Raw genomic sequence first — 15,613 nt, forward strand, 5'->3', positions numbered from 1 at the left:
TGTGTTCTTCATCCTCAATTTCTCTCCCTAAACCTTTCTGGCTTAGGCAAAGCACCAACCTAACTTGAATTGTCCTTTTTCATTCAAAGTGTGTTACCTTCCTGCTGAGCGTCTTAAGTAAAAGATAAAGAATAAGTATGTTCTCAGCTCCTGTGAGGCTGCAGGTTTAGTCTAGGTAAAGAAAGGGTAAAATAGAGAAGTTTGCCATTTTTTATATTACTTTCAAAGTTCTTCAAGGCTGTTTTAAGTCACATACCTGAATCAGAGGGTACCAAGCAGTCTGCTTAGGTATACAGTTCTGAATCTAATGTTTGTAAGTGGGACATGAGATAATGATCCCCTCAACCCTTGGGGCTGCCTGGTACAGCCTGGGTTACCCAGAACCCTGGAACTATTCACATTCAGCCACAAATAGCCTCTCTAGGATCTCCCAGGAAGGTTACCCGAGAGAGAGAGTCAGACAAAAGGTCAAAAGTGGTCTCGGATGGCAGACACAGTGAGAAACGCCACACCCATGGGTCCATCAAAGTTCTCTTGCCATTCAACCAGCGGGCATCAACTTGTGCAACAGCCAGCGGCGAGTATGCCAATGCTCATGGTGAACAAGAGATTGCTAGGATTGCTACAAGAACTAATGATCCAGAGCAAAGATACAGCAGGTCAGGGGCGGGAGTCCCAAGAGACCTTGTCAGCGTGGGTTTAGGTGGTTCCCCGCCCATCTCTCTCTTCATGTAAAGATGATATGACCGCCTAGTGGATGTGAAGGCTCTACCACAGTCTGTGCCTTCTACCATCATTATTGGGACATACCTAACAAAAGCAACCACCAACTTGGAACGAAATCAGTCTCATACACATCATCAGATGATACTGCAATGAGTTTTTCTGTGCCAAAGAAAGAAGAAACTAGATTCTTTGAAAAACACAGGCTTAAAATTTTTGATCGTAAAAATGATTAAAATTTTGTCTAATGTGACGATCAAAAATAGAGAGATGTTATTAAAACATTGATTAGAATTACAGTCACAACTTCAAGAATAAGACCTGGTAAACAAAACAAAACAAACAAAAAAACCAAAAAACACTTATGTTTGTGGAAGCAACTACAAGTTTCTCAGTAAAAATCCTGAAAAGCATTACTTGAAAATTATGTAAATTAAGTATTTGATATCTTTCCCAATACTTTATACTTTATTATGGCTTGTTATTTTAAATTTTTATTTATATTAGTTGTTTTACTTTATCATTGTTTAATATAAAGGCTATACAATTTTTACCAAGCTCCATTTAGATCCCCTCTAGTTTATTCTAGTATAGCATACAAGTATCATTTAATAAGTGCGCCATGAAGTGAAAACAGTAAGCAGTAGTACCTAACTATATAAGCAGCATATTAATATTCACAACTAGACAGTGTGTTCTAGAGTCGAAGGGGGCAGAACCCAGAACATACCCTTAGCCTACTGATTAGGTAAATATTCAATTTAAGATGATATATTCCCTAGACCACACAAAAAATAGATACCAGTGTAATCATAAGATTTGAGGTCTGTAATTTTATCTAGCAATATAGCCCTTAAGGCAGCAATCGCTAGTGTTTCATGAATTAATTACCTACCGTGGAGCTTTTCAACATAGAATACAAATTAATCCCACACACCTTACTATTATAAAATTTACTTACATTTTTCATGACACATGCAGAATCTAAAGATTTATAAATATGGAGTAGATAATGCTTTCCATTTAAATTTGGCATCAAGCCATCGCTCTGAGCCCAAAATAACAATGCAGACAACGCTGGTTTAAAAAAAATCCCAGATTTACTTAATTTTGTCTGTTGTTCCTTTGCCTAAGTGTTTGGTTTTTTCTTTTTTTTTTAATCTTACTCTCTAAAGCCAAGCCAAAGTTCTTTCTTCGAAGAATCAGATTTTTTGACTGATGGTGAAGCAGATGGATCACAAAATTAGGAGGTAGGACAACTGAATATTTCTGATTACAACTCTTTTACAGATTTGTTTGCTTGAGTATGGTTTTTTGCTTCTTATTTGAGCTAGAGTTTCCTCATCACTAGAATGAAGGTTTTCATTAAATATTTCTGAGTGTTCTTTTGAGCATCATGTGAATTTGTGATCCTGTCTAACTTGTTGCAGAAAAAATTTAAATGTATATAATCTTAGAAGTATTTATACTAGTTATAAATTCAAACAAAGTAGGGATTTTAAACGCTGAATTATCCTGATTTTATGCCATGCTGCCACTAATAAACAAACAGCAAGTTCCCTGATAGTGATTCTCTATTATGGGATATTGATATATTTTGGGATTTGGAGGTTGGATTGACCTTCCCGTTTACAAGACACAACTTTCTGATTTGCCACCTGCTATGTCTCCTATTCATCTTTTTGTAAGACTTTTTAAACATTAAGCAAAACCCTCATGGTACAGAATTTCCCACAAATGGCCCACATTTGAACAGTAGAATTCAACTGAGACTTGAAGATGGGCCACACGCAGCACACCCTGCTGACATGTTCCTCTACCCACGTCCCTCCTTTTCTCACTGCCTGGTAATTGAAGTGTATTTTTGTCAGTGGTGTCAAAGCCTGTCTCCTAGGCTGTCTTATTATTTTTAAATCCCCGACAAGTCCACCACAGTGATCCAGCTCCTTGCACTTTATAGGTGCTCAAGATCTATTGGCCAAGCCAACACGTCTCTCTCAGTTTCTCTAGACTTGTAGGTCCTTAACTGCAGACCCTAGGGTGACTGGGATACACAGCAGCTGGCCTGGAAGAAACTGTGCATAAACCACAGATTTTTACTTATGCAGCTTTGTGCATTAATTCTGGATAAGCACATGATAGAATGTCATATGTGTGAATTTTATTTTTCAGGTGTAGTGATGGTGGGAAAGAGGCTGGCAATAGCTATTGTAGACCACACTGCATTACAAAAAATCTGATAAATCCAAGCAATTCAATTCAAAATGGTCAATTAAGGGGAAAAATGCAGTCATTTAACTTGATAATTCTACATGATACATTAAGTCTCTCACAGACTCCACCACAATGAAAGCGAAAAGAGTTGAACGAAGGTAGAGGAAGATTTTCTTTAAGGTCCACTACTTGATTTCTTTTAGCTCCTAAATATGTGGGAAGCAGTAAAGCATGGTGCTCAGGCCATTGTACTCACCTGATCTTGGAGTTGGGCAGTGTAATTTGTGCACTGGCTGAACAGATGGATAACTGATCATAGGCAAATTCTTAACTTTTCTCTTCCTCAGTGTCTTCATCTGTAAAATGGGGATATTATTGGTACTTACTTCTTAAGAGCTTTGTGAGGATTAACTACACTAATCCATGGACAAGAGACATGTTGTCTACATAACAGGTGCCAGTAAGTTACAGTGATTGTGTTGTGTTGTTGATACTGCCCATGACAACAATGATGGCATGTGTCTATTTTTATCATTATAGTGTGATTACACGTCATATATGTTGTATCTCCTTGTTCTGAGATTAACATAGCCTCTTTTAGAAACCACCAAAAGGCTCAACAGTATTGGTGAGAAACATCTGTGAGCAACAAACATTCAGACACAAACATTCAATTAAGACGACCGCTTCCAGAAGCAGTCTCTGAAGCATGTCTGATCTAGAAGGGATGCCCCCATGCACTTCCTGCTGGGAGAGAATCTTCTATTGTTGCCAGTCAGGATCATTCCCTGTTGGTTTAAATTAACCTGAAAAATCCTCAGCAGTTTAGGTACGTTTAGCTCAACATCGCAGATTGTTTATACCTGTGATGCACGCACGTCAAAAGAAAACAACCACTGAGCCACTGGCTTAGGGTTTCCAGCTGAAGCTACAGCGGTTCTTTTCTGTAAGCACAGGAAATCAGCCAAGCTCAGTTTGCTTAAGACATTCAGCTAAACCGCTTGCTTTGTCAGAGCGCTCTCCCAGGAACGACCAAGATATTCCGAATCATTTACTTCTTTCCCATTTGCCATTCTTTTCATGAGGTGGATTCCCCAATCGTAAACACAAAGAAAGTGTTTAATCAGAAGCAGCCAGAAGTGATTGGTGATAACTGGGATTTAATGGCTCAATCTCAAATCTAGTTTCAGTTGTGTTTCACCAGAGATTTTTCAGATTCTTGCTATGAGAGTTTGGCAGAAGACAATAAAAATCATGATTTCTTCACTTTTTTCTGATGTTTTGCTATGGCGCTAAATAATATGTTCAGTGTTCCCCTGGAAATATATAAAGCACTTGACGTGGTGTGTTCATCACTTGCCTCTGACTAAAATGTCCAAATGACTGAGAATTAATGAAAATCATTATGGATAGGAGCAAAGGATGTGTACCAAGATGTTCACTAAAGCACTGTCTACAATTGTGAAAATGAAAACATATATTATAAACTGTATAACAATAGGCATGAAGTATTTACTACTACATGGACTACTATGAAACCATTAAAATAATGATGTAGAAACAAAAACATGTGAAAAATGGGTTTTAAAATTAAACAATAACACACTAATATTAGATTATTTAGTTATTAATCTGGGTCCAACCAGAAGAAAAACAAACAGTAATTTGAGCATGGAAAGTGTAATGAAAAAACTATTAATTATGAAAGACGATTAGAGTAAGGAAGGAATGGCCAGCGACAAGTAAAGAGAACGCCAGAACACACAGTTAGCAGAAATAAGGAGAGCCGCTAACCCTCCAGTTGAAAAGAAGACCTCCTCCTCCCTGCCCACAGGACTGAGGTCCAGACCCGGTTGAAAAGAGCATGACTGTGGCTCACTGGATGGTAAAGAAGCTGCTGTGGTGTCTCCTGGTGGAACTTTCTGGAAATATGCCCTCTGTAAGTTGCTGGAAATCCACATTCTAGGGTTCCAGTAAAACTATGCACGGGGAGATTTCTCACCTGAGGCGCTACTCCAAAACTGCTTGATAGAAGATGCTGACGGAAGACGACAGCTTCTGTCTCTCTGCGCACTGCTGAAGCCGACTACCGGAGAAGTTCTGAGCCCCGGGAGCAGGGCTGAGGACGCCCTCGGAGCTGCAGGAGTGAGTGGGTGCTGAAGACGCCACCAAGAGCCTTCCCAGCAAGCACCGGGGCATCACGAAGCAACACCTTCCTTAGGTGCCATCAATTAGGAAAGCCTAACATCACACGGGCTGGCCAAAGAAAAACTATTTAAAGGACCCATAGCACTTTTCACAGAGCAAGTAACAAAACAGTGAATTTCGAGCTGAGAGGCGGTAACCAATGTTACCTCAAGAAAAATTAAATTAAAACGGAGTTGTTGTTGTTTTGTTTTTTTTTTACGGTACACGGGCCTCTCACTGTTGTGGCCTCTCCCGTTGCGGAGCACAGGTTCCGGACGCGCAGGCTCAGCGGCCATGGCTCACGGGCCCAGCCACTCCGCGGCATGTGGGATCTTCCCGGATCGGGGCACGAATCCGCGTCCCCTGCATCGGCAGGCAGACTCTCAACCACTGCGCCACCAGGGAAGCCCTAAAAAGGAGTTTTTATCACATAATCAGTGAAATGCAAATTCAAGCAATAAGATGCATTTTTGACTAAAAAACAAACTGACACAAAGAGTATATAATATTAAAACGTTAACAATGGCTCTCTTTGGGTGGAAAATTACCAGTGAATTTCTCATTTTTCTTGGAGCATTGCCATATTCCTACAATATAAATGTACATAGATTTCCAATGCACAAAAATAAAATACAATTATCAACTCAGCTACCCAATAAACTTAATATTCACTCAATAACTTTTACTCTGTATTTAATTACAGCATAAAATGTAAGAACAAATGCAATATGGATGCTGCATATTAAAGGAACTCGATCAGTCTTACTCATTTTGTGGAATCAAGGAAAGGACCATTCAAGCGTTTCGATGAGTTTCTCTTCCATTCCACCTAAAACTCCCTCTTGCTGGAGGAATTCTGTCCATCAACTTCTAGTTATCCAAATCAACACATTTAATATATCTTACAGGGGTATTAGTGCTTTGTGTGTGTGGGGGGGGAGGGGTGGTGGGTACAGGTGAAATAAGTTTAGTAAATGATCAATGTACCAAAGGGGAACAGGTTTACATATTATTGTTTCTATCTGTACATACCACACAGGTTTGTACAGAACTGCAATAGTGTTTGGCTCTAGCTAGAGCCTGGATATGATTCTGCTTTACCAACCCAACAAGGAACTTCTTCGGTGCACATGATTGAATCAAGGTGAATGAACATGTTTGGGGGAAGTTTTAAAGGCTTACACAAAGCACTACAGCTCTGTCAAGTGATATAATTATAAACTGTTGCCTTTCAGTCTACCTTCCTGTATTTTACTACACTCTACCTTATTTTAAATGTGATTTAAGGAAATGTTTTGCTCCATACTTTCTTAGTCTATCCCTCCCTTTCTTCCTCTCTGCCTTATAAAAGAATAAATATATAATCGAGCCAAAAACAAAACCCTCCAGCTTATTTGTACAAAAAAGCTTCAACTAGCAACCTGTCCATCGACGGATGAATGGATAAAGATGTGGCACATATATGCAATGGAGTATTACTCAGCCATAAAAAGAAATGAAATTGCGTTATTTGTAGTGAGGTGGATGGACCTAGAGTCTGTCATACAGAGTGAAGTAAGTCAGAAAGAGAAAAACAAATACTGTATGCTAACACATATATATGGAATCTAAAAAAAAAAAAAAAAAGGCTCTGAAGAACCTAGGGGCAGGACAGGAATAAAGACGCAGATGTAGAGAATGGACTTGAGGACACGGGGGTGGGGAAGGGTAAGCTGGGACGTAGTGAGAGAGTGGCATGGACATATATACACTACCAAATGTAAAATAGATAGCTAGTGGGAAGCAGCTGCATAGCACAGGGAGATCAGCTCGGTGCTTTGTGACCACTTAGAGGGGTGGGATAGGGAGGGTGGGAGGGAGGAAGACGCAGAGGGAGGAGATATGGGGATATATGTATGTGTATAGCTGATTCACTTTGTTATAAAGCAGAAACTAACACACCATTGTAAAACAATTATACTCCAATAAAGATGTTAAAAAAAAATAATCTTTAAAAAAAGCTTCAACTACAAAGGGACATGTTACCGCCTGCTACCATCAATATAATACCTAACAATTTATCACTGACGCTGTAATAAAGTTAGTGGTGTACCTAAAACCATCTTTTATTTTAAATATCCCTTGTTGTGCTAGTAATGATTTTCCTTTATTATCCCCAAGTCATATATTTAAACCTAAAGGACAAACCCAATTTCATTTCTCTAAATTATTCTACTGTAACCACATGTACCCTAACTGTAGGAGATGCTTGAGCCATTTTCTACTTAAAATTCTGAAAGACTCGTGCTCACATAATCCCCACTGACACTTTGCAAATGACCAAAAATTTCATCAAGGCCACTGGATCAGAACAATTAGTGGGTACATCAAGTAAAAAGCAATATAAAGTGTTAACACTAAGAATACCTTGAGGGAAAAGCCTAATTGTGTGCCTCTGTAGGTAAGACATCCATATTTCTTTTAAAATGCTTTTAGGGCAATACTACAGATGCATGTTAATATACCCTGCTCGATTTAAAAAAAAACTTTAATGGTGGAACATATCAAATTCAAATCGCACAAGTTGCAGCGCTTGATTTTTCTTAAAAGGTCCATTTTTACTCCTTACTCTTCAATCCTGACATCACTTTTAGAATGCGTCCCCAATACCTGCCCCCTGATCCAGGCAGGCAGTGATATTTCCTTACGTCTATGTTTCTTTTATCACATTGCATCATAATCATTTACTTAATCAACTTTCTGCTTCACTACAATATGAGTTCTGTGAAGCCAGGATCCATGTGTTATTAAGTTTGAATCTCCAAAGTTTAGTGGATTTGCTGTTTCAACAAATATTTATTAAATGTCTACTCTTTCCCAGATGTGTGTGCCGGGTATAAATAAGGTGGCTTGTCAAAAAGAGAGATGCGGTTCTTGGGCTCATGGAATTTAGAGTTCAGTGAGGGAAACAGTAAATTAACAAGAAAACATTCTAACAAATGATTACAAATTCATACAAGTTCTATAGTATAAAAGAGAAAGACGTTGCAACACATATTAACCTGGGGGAATTTCTCGGGATAAACAGGACAAGGCCACCCTTGGAGGCCACTTGGAAGCCACTTGGAAGTATGTGAGGCTCAACATAAGGGAATAGAGTGTGTGAAGTTTCTGAGTCCAGGAGAACTCAGCAGGAATAAATGGAGGAGTGAAGAAATAAATGATTTGGAAATGAACACTGTGGCAACATGATGGAAAGTTGAAACATTACCTGTGTCTTTAAGAAGCTTATAAACAGCAAGGAAATTGAGCCCGAGAATCCCCATCCTTTCCGTCCTGCAAGTCACTCAACCTATTTCTATTCTTTTTTCTTTTAACCAAGGCAGACATTGCTAATCAATCACGGCATTCTTGCCCCCTAAGGCTGGACAGAGCTTAAATTTTTTTCTTAATTCAGTGCTTCTGCCAACAATTACCACTCATTCAAAATGGGCACTCAAGATGATACCCTTTTGCCCTTCCTGATGTAAGTGGTTAATACCATTTTTACCTAATTAATAAACATTTGATATTGGCTTGAGGGGGACAAGAGGTAGCAAACTGAGCTAATATATATAAAGCAGTGAAGGTTGTAAATGGATAAGCAGCCTGGCTCATTACAGGTGCTGAACTGATAGGAGTGATTATAATGATGCTAGGAAAATATGGGGCATCCAGTAATTGATGGGAGTTAGCATTTGAGGCTACTCCTGAGGGTGAGAGAAATTACCAAGTGGGAAGCACTGAGTCACTGAAGTCACTCTTTCATAACGCCATAGTTTTTAGCTAACATAACGTCATATGTTAGCTTGGGACAGCCAAGCTAATATTTTCTCAAAACTACAGAGAAAAGAATATCTTTACACTCAAGTAAAAAAAAAAAAAAGATCATCATCAGAAAGGATATATGCAGTTGGAAACTAGCATCTTGACCTAGTCCTAGTACATTTAGAAATGAAACCTCATCAGCTTTACTGACTTCACCACTTAGTCCGTGTACCAGAACTTCAGCAAGCCAGAGTTAGCCAGTCTAAAACATTCAGTTTTCCCCCACCTGCACTGAGTGAACCATGCATCTTAGGTATAAAATGATAGCATTTATAATTCAGTAAGAGCTAAACCCAGAAGTACTCTAACATATTATTAAGGTTGAAAATTTCTTAGAAACCAAAGAAATACAGAAGTTTAGTTCTTATGATGATATTAATTGGAAATACGTTGCATCTACTACATGTTGAGAATCTCCTTGGATATGAATTGATGCACTGAGACCTAGCCATAGGATATAGCTACCCAATCCACTGCCTACTTATAAGTTCTTCTGAATAAGATTTTATTATATATTGTTTCACTTTAGAACTGCCTATGTTGGGCAGAGTAGTTTTCCTGAGTTATAGTAATAGTTACCACTTTGAGTGTCTGTTTTATGTCAGTGCCGTGCTAGGCCTTTTATATATATTATTTATAATGCATACAATAACCCAGTAAAGACTGACCTGATTTCTACCTCACAGACAAGGCAACTGCAGTTCAGAGAATTTAAGGAACTTGTTCAATTTACGTAACTAAATCAATGATAGGGATGGGATTTGGATGCAGTTCTGTCTCACTCCAGAGCTCATGTCATTTTCACTACCCTTTGTTTGCACGTTAGCTCTATCTCATTCCACAGCCACACACAGATTAGGGAAAATTAGAGGACCACCCCAGACACCACATTTGTAAGGGCCTGCCTTTAGGAAGGGGGAAAGCGGGCTAGCTTGTGGGGGAGAGAGTTGTTCCCATCTGATGCTAGGGCTTGTATAGCCTCCATCAGCCCCGGAATCTCTCTGACAGCACCTGAGCAATGTATGTGATCAGCACTTTCCATCTTCCTTATGGTTACATATGCTGATTAATTTTTCCTGGTGTAGATGCTCATTTGAACAAGTCACTCGTTGTAAACAAGGCCAGGTGTAGGGCCCATTTCCTGCTCCACCCACTTTATTGAAGCCAAATACTCCATCTATATCCTTCCCGAGTTGTATCTCACAGTTATAGACAATAGGCACTGTGAGTCTTAAGCATGAATAGATTGACATAAAAGCATTCTCTCTTCACTAAAAGGAAAAAAAAAAGTACACTTACTGGGTGATAATATGGCAGGAAGTCTGCTATATATCTTTACAAACAGGGTACCGAGGTATAATTAGTCCACTTTAGCTCACAGATGCTTTCACTCGTTTCCTGATTTTTGTTTTGTTTTGTGCGGCTCATGACAGACCAATCCATTTCTGCAGAGATCAGGCCCTGCAGCTCAGGGCCGACTCTCATAGATACTCTGAATCAAGTACAGGGATGAGCAGCTGGGAAGATGGGGGAGGCGGTCAGGGAGGCAGGGAGACCTGAACAGATGAGTAACGGGGACCAGGAAGGAGGACAGAGGCTCCATACATGATTTAAACATGAATATGGGCCCTCTTGCCAACCAGATGCATCATCTTTATGCAACTGGAATGACCCCTTTTCCCACACCTCCCTACGCTACACAGAATGCTTTGACTGATTTTTATTGACAGTTCAGCATGTGCTATAATGGCAGTAGCACACCGAGTAGAACAGGTTGACAGTGTGGCAGATACCGCCATCCCTTTCCAATGTTTGTAGGCTTTCTGAGCAGGCCGTGGGCGTCCCGTGCACCTCACTCCTCTTCTAGCAGAGGCCAAGCGATGCAGACATTAACTCTGCACCTAAATGAGACTCCTAATGAGACAGAGCAGGACCCTATGATCCTTTCCCCTAACCATGTCCTCTGCCTGCTTTTTGTCTGTGGAAAAACTTTAGCCCAAAATTAAGTTTAATCAGAGAAGTGAGAAAATGCAGAAGCAAAAAATAATAATAATTCATCAGTAAGCAAAGTTAAGGACCTTTAGTTCCTCCTCAATGGCTATAGATAATATTCTGAGCCATATCCTGTGAGCTCTGTGAAACCCCACTAGGTGAAGAAGTTAAGTACATGATGACCAGACTGTAGGCATGACATAAGCTGCCACAATTCACAATTCTGAGAACTGGCCTCAAAGAAATGAGAACGAACCGACCCTGGAACTGAAGACTAACTGTACTTAAAACAATCAAGATGACACTGGTCAGACCACCGATGACCAATTTCAAGATGACGGTCAGAGCTGACTGTGCTGTTTCTGCGTGTAGCCCCCCTCCCTCCGTCTATAAAAGCTCTTGCCCCCTCATTGGGTGGGTGCGGGGAGTTGGCCTTCGGACAGGCGTCCTCCCTCCCAGACCCCCTGGTCGCCGGCACCCAAAACAAAGTAAACTTTCCTTTCCACCAACCTTGCCTCTTTACTTGCTTTTGAGCGGCGAGCAGCTAGACCCCACCTCCGGTCACACTAACAGGAAAGGCAAAGAGAAAAAATCATTTAAAAACATGACGTAGAGAACACAGATGTAGAGAACAAATGTATGGACACCAAGGGGGGAAAGTGGTGAGGGGAGGGTGGTGGTGGGATGAATTGGGAGACTGGGATTGACATATCTACACTAATATGTATAAAATGGATAACTAATGAGAACCTGCTGCATAAAATAATAAATAAAATTAAATTAAAAAAAAAACATAAGTGGAGGGACTTCCCTGGTGGCGCAGTGGTTGAGAGTCTGCCTGCCGATGCAGGGGACGCGGGTTCGTGCCCCGGTCCGGGAAGATCCCACATGCCGCGGAGCGGCTGGGCCCATGAGCCATGGCCGCTGAGCCTGTGCGTCTGGAGCCTGTGCTCCGCAACGGGAGAGGCCACAACAGTGAGAGGCCCGCGTACCGCAAAAAAAAAAAAAAAAAAAAAACATAAGTGGCATTTTATGCACCAGTTCAAATAAGGGGGAACCTAATCATTGTGAATGATAAACCAGTTTGTGAAAAACCCACTGCTTATTAGAACAGCATGCTCCATGTAAAACGAAAGTTTCTAATGGTAAATATAGCAGAAGGCTACAATTACAACCGTTCAATGATTGCAATCCACAGAAAAGCCATTTAGTGATAAATTGGAGAGCAAGAGGAGATTATCACCTGTTTAAGCTTCCACTGATTCTATCAAGTTGTTTGCCTGGCAGTAGCTAGGCTATGATGGAAAAGCTGAGAAAAACTCATTTTTCCCCTATCTAAATATTATTAATTGCAAGCATTCATTTTGAAAGATTTGTGGCTCTTTGGGAGAAAAGGATCTGCTTGACAACTACTAATTATACTTACTAATAAATAATACTTATCATTTACATAATTATTTTCATATTTAAATCCTTTCACAGATTTTGTTTCCTCATATGGAATATCAGTGCAACTTGACTGCATATAATGTTATGATATTTCTGTGAAACCAGTCCCAAGTAGTAAGCTTTCATGAGAAAATTGGGGCCTTAATCTTATCTATATTAACAAGTGTTAACAAATCATTAGAATTTCCTTTTTCAGCACCTGAAGAGGCGGGCAGTATTGAACAACTATCTGAGGAACACTGAACTGACTTTTTGGCAAAACACCCAGTTAACGCCAAAACTGTGCAAAAATATTTAGAAGAGGCAGAGACATGAGGCAACAAGACCAATGAGAGACGTATTAAATTAAAAGAAATGCCTCTCTCTCTATCTGCCTACCTATCTATCAACAGGGTGAAAACAAAAGAGCAAAACAAATGAAATCAATATACTTAATATAGTTGTGAATGTAAAGGTCTGAATATAGATTTTTTAAAAATTGTCTGCACGAGTTGGATATTTGACCTAGTGAGTACATGTGTAGAAATTTATTCTAAGGATTTCACAGAAATCTAGGTACCATGGCATTAACTGGAATACTATTTGTAAAAAAGAAAAACTTGGAAATAATTTGTTTCCAACAATAGGGCATTGTTTAAATAAGTGATATCATATGTTGAAATATTAAATAATTTTTAAATTTTCTAAATGAGGAATATTAGATCATGTGGGAAATTGTCATGATAACATTAGGTGAAAAGGTACTAGAAATAAAAATTATATAAACAGTATATCTTATCCTTATTAAATAATGTATGTATAAAATATATGTAAATATATATGTTTATATAAATATATATGCATATATAAGTGGGAAAATGCAAAAATGGAAAAGATAATATTTATCTCAGAGTTCTGCAAGTGTATTTGTATTTTTCCTTTACATTTTTCTGTATTTTATAATTTTTCTACCATAAAATATTAATTTAATTACTATTTATTTTTGAACAACTCTATTTTTTAAAATTGTTTTTACATATAGAGTGGTCACGTGTTTGCTTAACAGAGTGCAAGTGAAAAATAAAGGCTGTTTTTGTGCTTCTCATGATGTTTAAAAGACTAAAACAAGTTCTGAGACCTCGAAGTCTACTTTGGCCACACAATTCCACATCTAGTCTGGGAGCTCATCATAAGACTATCAAGCAACTGGGTGAAAAAGATATATGCTGCAACACTATTTATAATAGGAGAAACAAGGAACCAACATTAAGGTCTACCGAAAGGGGATTTATGAAATGAATGGTGGTACAACCACTGCCTAGAGCTACAGCTATTAAAATGATCATGTTCCGGGAACACAAATTCACCCAGGAGGGGCTGTTCTTGCAGGCTGTTTGCATCAAACAGGAAACGCTGACGATGAAGCTCTCGTTGGAGAACACCTCCCAGGGCATCAGATGTACGATGTACCTGCGCTTCAACTTCCCCCACATCCAGGTAAGGCTGCACACCAAGTATCACCAGACTGTCCACTTTTCAGGAGAAGCTGCAACATGCCTAGGCTTTTCAGATGTTATGCAGGCCCGGGGGTGGGACTGAGGGGTGGGAAATAAAATGTCTACGGGCTGAATTTAACTAGTCAGCCAAGAGTTTGCAAACTTTGATGCAGAATTAAATTTATAACTATGTAATAATGGCCAATGCTTACATTAAATTTTAAAACGGGTTTAAAACATTATGTTTTTATTTAGGTTAAACTATGTGTATATATTAGTATGTTTGTGTGATGTTCACACAAATGAACATACACACAATACAGGGAGATAAAAAGCAGAGATGAATGGATCTGAAAGTACTTTTCTTTGGGTAATGGGTTATTTTGAATGACTTCAGGGGGGTTTTTCCATACTACTCTATATCTATATTCTATTATATAAAATATTGTATATTTATACTATTCTGTATTTTTATTTTTGAAACAAACACATGCAGATTTTATGATATAAGAATTAGACAATTATACTTAATAGAAATATAGATTTCCTTTTTTGCATATGTTGTCTCATTCTGTCTCAAAAGGACCATGTCAGAAGCACTAGATCCAGTTCTGAGCATTGCCTTTTTGGGAGTATTTTAGAAAACAAAAGCAAGTACAAACATCAATAAACAAGATGGGGAAGGGCCTAGACATACTTTCACAGGATTTTTAGGAAAAAACATTAGATGTTTTCCTGAAGAAAAGTAGACTTCAGTTGTGTGATAATGGACTACAAAGATGTGAAGTGCAAACATGGGTATTTGAAACTCAAATATTTTTCTCTGTAGTTCCATCAGGTCAAGCTAAGACCAATGGGTGACATGCTTCAGGAAGGCAACTATAAGGAAGTACTTTGTAGAAATTATAGCTGTTCGTATGCTGGATGACTTAACTCACTTAGCTCAAACAGAGGCCAGATTACCAGTACTTTTATAGCATGAATTCTTACACTGGATGAGGTGATAAAACAGATGACGTCAACTTCTAAAATCGAGATCATATTTCCCTTTGAGTCCTAACACTATGATAATATAATCTCAGTTATGGTATAAAGCAGGTAACTGATTTGAGAAGGGTACTGAGTTTGAGGACATATTGACTGATTCATTCCACACTTTACTAAGGGACTATGCTAAGGGCCTGGGATCCCATGAAACAAAATGCCAGCAGAAGTGAATCTCTTTAATGAAGCAAAGTATGTGGAAGACAAATCATTAAATGCTTACTTACAGTAAAGCATGCAATGTATCCTGAAATAGGATATATAAATGACTATATGTCCAGGGCTTGCCCCAAGAGCAAGTCTTCTCTAAATGGATTCTTTTCTTTTCTCTTTCTTTACCTTGTCTTCCCCACTTATACCTCTACTCTCTGCTTCAGTGAAAGATATTTCTCCTTTCCACTTCTAGCTGAAAAAAAAAACAAGTCTCAGGTGTCAATTTACTATGTAACTGTGGGTCCCTCTCTGTATTACAAAACAAGACTCAGGGGACAGTGAGTCCTGATATCATGACCTCCAAAAGGGTCACAAGGGATCTCTGAAAATTTCAATCGTTCTAGAGTCTTTTCTACATCTTTTCCAATGATTCAGGTATGGAGGTTTCTATATCTTGGGCCTAGAATTCCTTCTACTGAGTGGCGAGTCGATGTGGTTTTAGTGTTTATATCCTGTAAGTTCTTTTAATT

The 15,613-nt window shown here is 38.9% G+C and overlaps 1 long non-coding RNA gene across 1 annotated transcript in view; it reads right to left on the reverse strand.

The window, feature by feature from the left end:
* Nucleotides 1-2,335: 2,335 nt before the first annotated feature.
* LOC309978961 overlaps nt 2,336-15,613 on the reverse strand; it is a 68,546-nt gene continuing 55,268 nt past the window's right edge. The window contains exons 2-3 of the long non-coding RNA XR_014327170.1: nt 4,940-5,533; nt 2,336-3,293 (exon numbers count right to left, since the gene is read on the reverse strand). This is a non-coding gene — a long non-coding RNA (uncharacterized lncRNA). The remainder of the gene's footprint in view (nt 3,294-4,939; nt 5,534-15,613) is intronic.

This window comes from Leucopleurus acutus, assembly GCF_964270905.1.
Source record: "Leucopleurus acutus genome assembly, contig: HAP1_SCAFFOLD_433, whole genome shotgun sequence".
Lineage (NCBI taxonomy): Eukaryota > Metazoa > Chordata > Mammalia > Artiodactyla > Delphinidae > Leucopleurus > Leucopleurus acutus.